The sequence below is a fragment of the Nerophis ophidion genome, linkage group LG09 (assembly GCF_033978795.1).
Source record: "Nerophis ophidion isolate RoL-2023_Sa linkage group LG09, RoL_Noph_v1.0, whole genome shotgun sequence".
Classification (NCBI taxonomy): Eukaryota; Metazoa; Chordata; class Actinopteri; order Syngnathiformes; family Syngnathidae; genus Nerophis; species Nerophis ophidion.
This window is the reverse complement of record NC_084619.1, coordinates 30,125,363-30,133,744: the sequence shown is the minus strand read 5'-3', so window position 1 is coordinate 30,133,744 and position 8,382 is coordinate 30,125,363. Positions and strand designations below refer to the sequence as shown.

Genomic DNA, 8,382 nt, shown 5'->3' with positions numbered 1-8,382 from the left:
CGTCAGAGGTGTACCGGGAGGGCTGATGACGAAATACCATATCACACTGGACCAGGAAACCACGACATAACTCAAAATCCCCTTCGAAAGCCTTAGGGCTAGCGATCTTCGGCTCGCAGGAAGACGGGGGCTGTGTGGGGGCTGCCGCGGCGGGGGCGGCTAGTACGCGCTCCGGGGGAGCGGCAGAGCTTGGGGAGATCAAGTCCAGTCGAGCCAACATGCTAGAAAAAGCAGCATCCAGCTTATTCTCAAGAACACAAAAGCGCTCTTGGTGCTGCTGGAGTGCAGTGTGCATGGCTGCGACACTTGGTACCGGGGAGCCTCGGGAGGGGAGCAGGGTACGTGCCGCGTCTTTGCCGTCTGGTTCTGACATGGCGAGAACGTACTGTGACGGTACAACGGGAGAAGAAGACGGCAGAGGAACGATGACGTCGTTAGCTGTCAGCGTATTTAATGACAGTTTAGTGTGTGAGTGAGATGTGTATTTAACCAAAGAGATGTAGTGTGACGAAGTGTGAGACTTATCTGAGTATGGTTGCCAGAGGGTGTTGAGGATGCGTGTTGGGATCCAGGCGGAAGTCCAGCAAGGAGCAAGGCGGAATCGAACGTCGGGGAGCAGGCAGATGGTCAAGGGCAGGAGCTTGGTTTCGTGGTCGTTAGGCAGGCGTGAGGTCGATGTCCAGGAAGGCAAGGGAAAATCCACGGGAGGTCCAAGGTGACGAGACACACAACTCGACGACAAGGAAGGATGGCGGGAGGCTGGAAGACGACACAACACAGGAGACAATGAGCACAACAGGGAAGGAGCACAGGGAAATAGTCTGCACATGCAGAGGAGCTAGATACGTGTGGGCTTACTGTACTGGGTACGTGAAGCTACGTTCTCGCGTCGGATCTCAGGCTGCGTCTGCTCTTGAAGGCAGCTCGCTCATCACAGGCAGGTGTGTAGTTTGGTGAGTGTTTGCAGGTGCGAGGAGGCACGCCCGCAGTGGAGAGAGAGCACATGTGGGAGTGGCCCGTGGTGTGCTTGTCCAGACGCCCAGCAGGAGGAGACATAGCAGGAAGAGAGGAAGCAGGAGTGTGACCCATAACAATTGTTTGTCTTTGGTACACTAATGTGTATATTTTAGGCCATTGGTTCTAATTTTTATTTTTGCAAAAATGTATACAGTATATCTATTTTTATATTACTATTTTTATCTTTGGTATGAAAATTATTATGTAACAAAAGTTATTAGTATTTTTTGCTTCTTTGTTGTCGCTATTTTTGTATAATGACAATTTATTATTGGAACATGTTGTACTGCATTTTAATCTTTTGTTTTGTGGTTGTGTAATGTTTTTTGCCTGGACCCCGGGAAACTAAACTAAACTAAACTAGAGATGTGACGTTTGTGAGTGAGTTGAGTATTTTAAACGGCTCTTTGAATTTAACAACCAGAACTGTGAGTCGTTCATAAAGTAACTGTTTTTAAATGTAAATTGCACCCCGCTACCTTGTATGTGTGCCACCTGACCTGACTGGAGTCACACCGACTAAAAAAAACTAACAAACGCACAAATGTATCAAAAGAACAGCAACATTTGGATGCACTTTTCTGGTTCATTGTTTTGTTATATGGATTTGTGAAGTAGCCTAGTTTAGCTGCCCACACACAGGTAGAGGACAACAATTTATAAACTCTGCTAATTTTTATTTTAGTTTTGATGTGTACTTTACTGATTTTTCAATTGCACTGCTTTGTTCACTGTATAACATGCACAAGTTTATATATATGATTATATGTATATATATATAGATATGTTATATATATCTATATATATATATATATATATATATATATATATATATATATATATATATACATATATATATATATATATATATATATATATATATATATATATAAGGCGTGGCGCAGTGGAAGAGTGGCTGTGCGCAACCCCACCTAGTACCAACCTCGTCACGTCCGTTGTGTCCTGAGCAAGACACTTCACCCTTGCTCCTGATGGGTGCTGTATAGCGCCATGCATGGCAGCTCCCTCCATCAGTGTGTGAATGTGTGAATGTGGAAGTAGTGTCAAAGCGCTTTGAGTACCTTGAAGGTAGAAAAGCGCTATATATATATATAAATATATATATACATATATATATATATATATATATATATATATATATACATATATATATATACATATATATATATACATATACATATATATATATATATATATATATATATCCATCCATTTTCTATCGCTTATTCCTTTTCGGGGTCGCGGGGGGCGCTGGCGCCTATATCAGCTACAATCGGGCGGAAGGCGGGGTACACCCTGGACAAATCGCCACCTCATCGCAGGGCCAACACAGATAGACAGACAACATTCACACTCACATTCACACACTAGGGCCAATTTAGTGTTGCCAATCAACCTATCCCCAGGTGCATGTCTTTGGAAGTGGGAGGAAGCCGGAGTACCCGGAGGGAACCCACGCATTCACGGAGTGAACACGCAAACTCCACACAGAAAGATCCCGTGCCTGGGATTGAACCCAGGACTGCAGGAGCTTCGTATTGTGAGGCAGACGCACTAACCCCTCTGCCACCATGAAGCCCTATATATATATATATATATATATATATATATATATATATATATATATATATATATATATATATATATATATATATCCATCCATCCATCCATTTCTACCTTATATATATATATATATATATATATATATATATTTACACATATATATATATATATATCCATCCATCCATCCATTTCTACCTTATTCCCTTATATATATATATATATATATATATATATATATATATATATATATATATATATATATATAAACATACATTTCAAAACAACAACAACATACATTTATAAACAACTTGGGAGAGTGACCGTGCCAATTCCATCCATCCATCCATTTTCTACCGCTTATTCCCTTTCGGGGTCGCGGGGGGCGCTGGCGCCTATCTCAGCTACAATCGGGCGGAAGGCAGGGTACACCCTGGACAAGTCGCCACCTCATCGCAGGGCCAACACAGATAGACAGACAACATTCACACTCACATTCACACACTATGGCCAATTTAGTGTTGCCAATCAACCTATCCCCAGGTGCATGTCTTTGGAGGTGGGAGGAAGCCGGAGTACCCAGAGGGAACCCACGCATTCACGGGGAGAACATGCGAACTCCACACAGAAAGATCCCGAGCCTGGATTTGAACCCAGGACTGCAGGACCTTCGTATTGTGAGGCAGACGCACTAACCCCTCTGCCACCGTGAAGCCCACCAATTACTGGTCCCAATTACCTTCTACCATCCTCGTCACGTCCGTTGTGTCCTTGAGCATGACACTTCACCCTTGCTCTTGATGAGTACTGGTTAGGGCGGTGCATGGCAACTCCCGCCATCAGTGTGTGAATGTGTGTGTGTGTGTGTGTGTGAACACGCCTCCGCCCCACCCCCGTCCAAGCCCCTCTACCCCCCATCTCCCGAAATTGGAGATCTCAAGGTTGGCAAGTATGCCTTCACAGATGTGCAAGTTATTCATGCCTTGGGCACTAATACACCCCCATACCATCACAGATGCTGGCTTTTCAACTTTGCACCTAGAACTGTCCTGATGGTCCCTTTCCTCTTTGGTCAGGAGGACACGACGTTCACCGTTTCCAAAAAACAATTTGAAATTTGGACTCGTCAGACCACAGAACACTTTTCCACTTTGCATCAGTCCATTTTAGTTAAGCTCGGGCCCAGCAAAGCCGGCGGCGTTTCTGTGTGTCATTGATAAATGGCTTTGGCTTTGCATAGTAGTTTTAACCTGCACTTACAGATGTAGCGACAAACTGTAGTTATTTACAGTGGTTTTCTGGGGTGTTCCTGAGCTCATGTGGTGATATCCTTTACACACCAGTGTCGCTTTTTGATGCAGTACTGCCTGAGGGAACAATGCTCCGTTATATCATCACTTACGTGCAGTGATTTCTCCAGATTCTCTGAACCTTTTGATGGTATTACGGACCGTGGATGGTGAAATTCCTAAATTTTTGCAATAGCTCGTTGAGAAATGTTGTTCTTAAACTGTTTGACAATTTGCTCAAGTATTTGTTTACAAAGTGGTGACCGTTTCCCAATCCTTGTTTGTGAATGACTAAGCATTTCACGGAAGCTGCTTTTATACCCAATCATGGCACCCACCTGTTCCCAATTAGCCTACACACCTGTGGGATGTTCCAAATAAGTGTTTGATGAGAATTCCTCAACTTTATCAGTATTTATTGCCACCTTTCCCAACTTCTTTGTCACGTGTTGCTGGCATCAAATTCTTAAGTTAATGATTATTTGAAAAAAAAACATAGTGTTTATCAGTTTGAACATCAAATATGTTGTCTTCGGAGCATATTCAACTGAATATGGGTTGAATTGAAAATGATTTGCAAATCAATGTATTCCGTTTATATTTACATCCAACACAATTTCACAACTCAAATGGAAACGGAGTTTGTATATATATATATATATATATATATATATATATATATATATATATATATGTATATATATATACATATATATATTCTGTCTATTTGTGTTGGCCCTGTGATGAGGTGGCGACAGGACAAGCAGGAGAAAATGTATGTATGTATGTGTGTGTGTATATATATATATATATATATATATATATATATATATATATATAGACAAAAGATGAAAAATAGCATTTTAGCTATATATTAAAGCAAGTATATAGAATTGGAAAAAAAAAAACTATAGCTGTGCAGTGTTAAGTGAAGTGAAGTGAATTATATTTATATAGCGCTTTTCTCAAAGTGACTCAAAGCGCTTTACATAGTGAAACCCAATATCTGATTTTTACATTTAAATCAGTGTGGGTGCCACTGGGAGCAGGTGGCTAAAGTGTCTTGCTCAAGGACACAACGGCAGTGACTAGGATGGCAGAAGCGGGGATCGAACCTGCAATCCTCAAGTTGCTGGCACGGCCGCTCTTCCAACCGAGCTATACCTGTTAAGGAAAAACAATAAGCATAATAATAATATGGGTGCTTGCATTGCAACCGGCCTGTAATAAATACAATCATATTTATAAAAATAAAACAAATAGCTCATGTTACAATATATTGTGATTGTATTGAAATACATTAGCAGTGTTTCTCAAATAGTGGGTAGCAACAGAAGTGGATGTTTTCCTTATTTGTGTCTACACTCTAGTATTCATGTTGGAACAATACACAGGCCTGCAGTGAAGTGGCAACAATAATCAATATATTCACCAGGCTCAATGCGGCAGAGATGAAGAATATATTGGACACGTGTGTTGTACAAACAACACATATTATGAAGTTTACTATCGTAATTAAATGCTGCATTATATTAATATATTTACACATCACACTGAATCATATTGGATGTTACTAAACGCTGAATGAAATGAAATGAACAACTCATATTTCTTTCTTCTGTAATAATGTTTTCTCATACAAAACATTGTTTAGTTACTGCCATAATCATCACGCAAACAAGGGTTGTTCCATTCAAGGTTTTGTACTGCTGATTCCGATACTGATCACGTGTGTTAACTGGAGATGTTTCAATGTATTTATGGTGAATGCTACTGACAGTTTAACAATGGCAATGCAATATTCAAACTAATTCCTTATTCTCTTTTATTACATAATTGTTTTAGCAAAATAAAGCAAATAGTTCACAGTAACTAAACTCTTGTACTCGCTTAAATCATTTGGTTTTTGCCCTCAAAGTTTTCCTTTTGTCCAAAGAGTTAGTATTCCACATTAACAAAAAAACAAAACAAAAAGATTTTGAGAAAGTACAAATACTGTATCGATCCTGTATCAATCATATACGGATACTTGACTTGGTATAGACACCATCAATTTATGGATGATCCGAGCCTCCTCTTTAGTGTTGTGTACTGACTCTGACTAACAGTTGTTATATTATCCTCTCTCTAGACTCTTATTAATATACTTTTTGATTTAATAGCTGCTTACCTTCTGCTATAACATGGTTCCATCTCCACATCCTAAAGTTTACCAAGCACTTATTTCTTCTTGTTATTTTAAGCTTGTTTAGCTGTTAGCTTAGCAATTTGAATGTATGCTCCTAGCTTGCTCTCGGTGTGTGACATGTTAAGCCTCAACTTCTAGTGATAATAACACTCAATATACTAAGAAATGCCTATTAGTTTGTTTTACGTGTTGGAGGTGGTTATTATTACCTTAGAGGAGCGGCTACACACTGTGTATGGAGACACTTTATTATCAGCCAGGGCACAAAAACTAAGTACAGTATCAGCCAGAAAGGATCTGTGTTTGTGATTGGCATTAAAAGGCACACATCGGCATTTGCGGATCACCTTTTTTCACGAACATCAACTGATACTGATCGGTGGCACCAGGGGCTTCACTAGGCCTATTTTAGGGGGGCTCAAGCCCCCTTAAAATATTCTTAAGCCCCCCCCCTAAATAATTTGGCGTTTTATTTTATTCATATTTTTTTTTTCTTTTACAAATACATGCCGAAATATTCATTTTAAAGTGGCCCGAATAAGAGTTTAAAATAAATAATCATATATCTTGTCATTATTCACTCAGTTTCGCCTCACTTCATAGCGTAAGGTAAAGAACCCCTTTCGGGCGTCTGTATCAAGTCCACGCCACTTGTTCACGTCACTTCCTGTTTGGAGTTCGCGCGCGTCTGACTGTCTAGTTTAACGATCACTTTGGGCAAAACGAGCACATCTTCTTTGCTTTTTTGTACTTTTTTGGCTTCATTGTGTTACTGTGCCGTAACACACTGCTGTCTGTGTCGATCAGTGCTGCGGGATAGCACGCCGAAACGGGCTAGCAGTAGCAGGCTGAGATATACAGTTGTGGATTCTTCTGTTGCTGGATGTTTCGGCATATAGACCATCAGAATGCCTCAACCAAGGAAAAGATTCAACAAACCTGGCTAACGAACTGTATGATCTTCATCAAACATAAAACATATGACAAAACACATGTAAAAATGTAAATATAAATATTAAATTAATACATGTATAAAATCATAACACTCAGAGACTTATAATATAGAAATATTAATGATTAAGATATATATAAAAAAACCCACAAAACAATAAAATAAAAAAAAGATGATTATTGAAAACCCTGATTAAAAAGGTGTGTCTTTTGTCTCTTTCTTTTCAAGTTCAATGCTCTCTGCAGTCCTGAGGCTCTCTGGCAAGCTGTTCCACAGGTGGGGGCCATAGTGGCTAAATTCGGCCTCACCGTGGGTCTTTGTTCTGGTATTCGGTAAAGCTGAAATGCCAGTGCTAGAGAACCTCAGGATCCGCGAGGGTTGATATGGTCAAAGCAGGTCAGATAGATAGGAATGCTCAAGGCCATTAAGACATTTAACAACTAACAACAGAACTTTAAAATCGACTCTGAAGCGACCCTTAAGAGTATATTTTTTTAAATACCCAACATCAAACTTGACATTCCTCCTCCCGCTCATTATACATTTGTGAGTCTTAAATCAGCCGCAGATGTCTGTGTCCTTCCCTCTTTAAAGAGGAGTTATAGCTCTCTAAATAATTGTTCAAGAGGTTACCCTTAATACTTATGTGAGCGACTCCCCTCTTTGACCTGTGCTCAATCTCTGAAATTAAGGCAACAATATTTGACATGTATTTTTTTTTAGTTCTAATTTTGTTGAAATAGATTTATGGAGTGCCAGCATGTGAGGTCACTGCCCCGTTGGAGATTTATGAAAAGGCCACGAGGCCTATTATTCAAACTTAATAATGTTTTGCTTGTGGAACAATACTTGACATGCATCTGATCAAATGCAATTGCAGGTTCTCTTGTCAAATGATTAATCAAAAATCTTATTTATCTTTGTCTCGTTTGTCTTAACACTCATACTGAGTCAGATATCCTGTATTCCTAAACTTCAAAACCCCTCAAGGCCTACTTATTTTTAATGATACAGCTTCCAGACGGAATGACTTGAGCGAGCGCTTTGTTCAAACCTACCCTTGGCAGCGGGTTTATTGAAAAGAAATTAAAAAAAAAAAAATCCAAACAATGGCTCACATTTATCACACGAAGCCAAACGAGTGCAGTCAAAGTGAATGCGTGCAAAATCGACTTGAAGTTATAGTCTTGAGGTGAAGGAGGATTGTGTGAATTGTAAATGATCAGTTTGTTATTGCTCACGCCTGCTCATAATATGCGTTTCTGTCGGTGCTGGCGGTGGGCGTAAGTGTTGTGTTCTGGTGGGCAGAGACAGTTAATGTCCCAGATCTACAGTACATGAATAAAGTCATAATG

The 8,382-nt window shown here is 39.9% G+C and overlaps 1 long non-coding RNA gene across 1 annotated transcript; it reads right to left on the bottom strand.

The window, feature by feature from the left end:
- Nucleotides 1-431: 431 nt before the first annotated feature.
- LOC133559228 (uncharacterized) lies at nt 432-1,027 on the bottom strand. Its single transcript, XR_009808124.1, has 2 exons — nt 859-1,027; nt 432-759 (listed from the first exon to the last, which is right to left on the bottom strand). It is a non-coding gene; the product is annotated as an uncharacterized LOC133559228 (long non-coding RNA).
- Nucleotides 1,028-8,382: the final 7,355 nt, after the last annotated feature.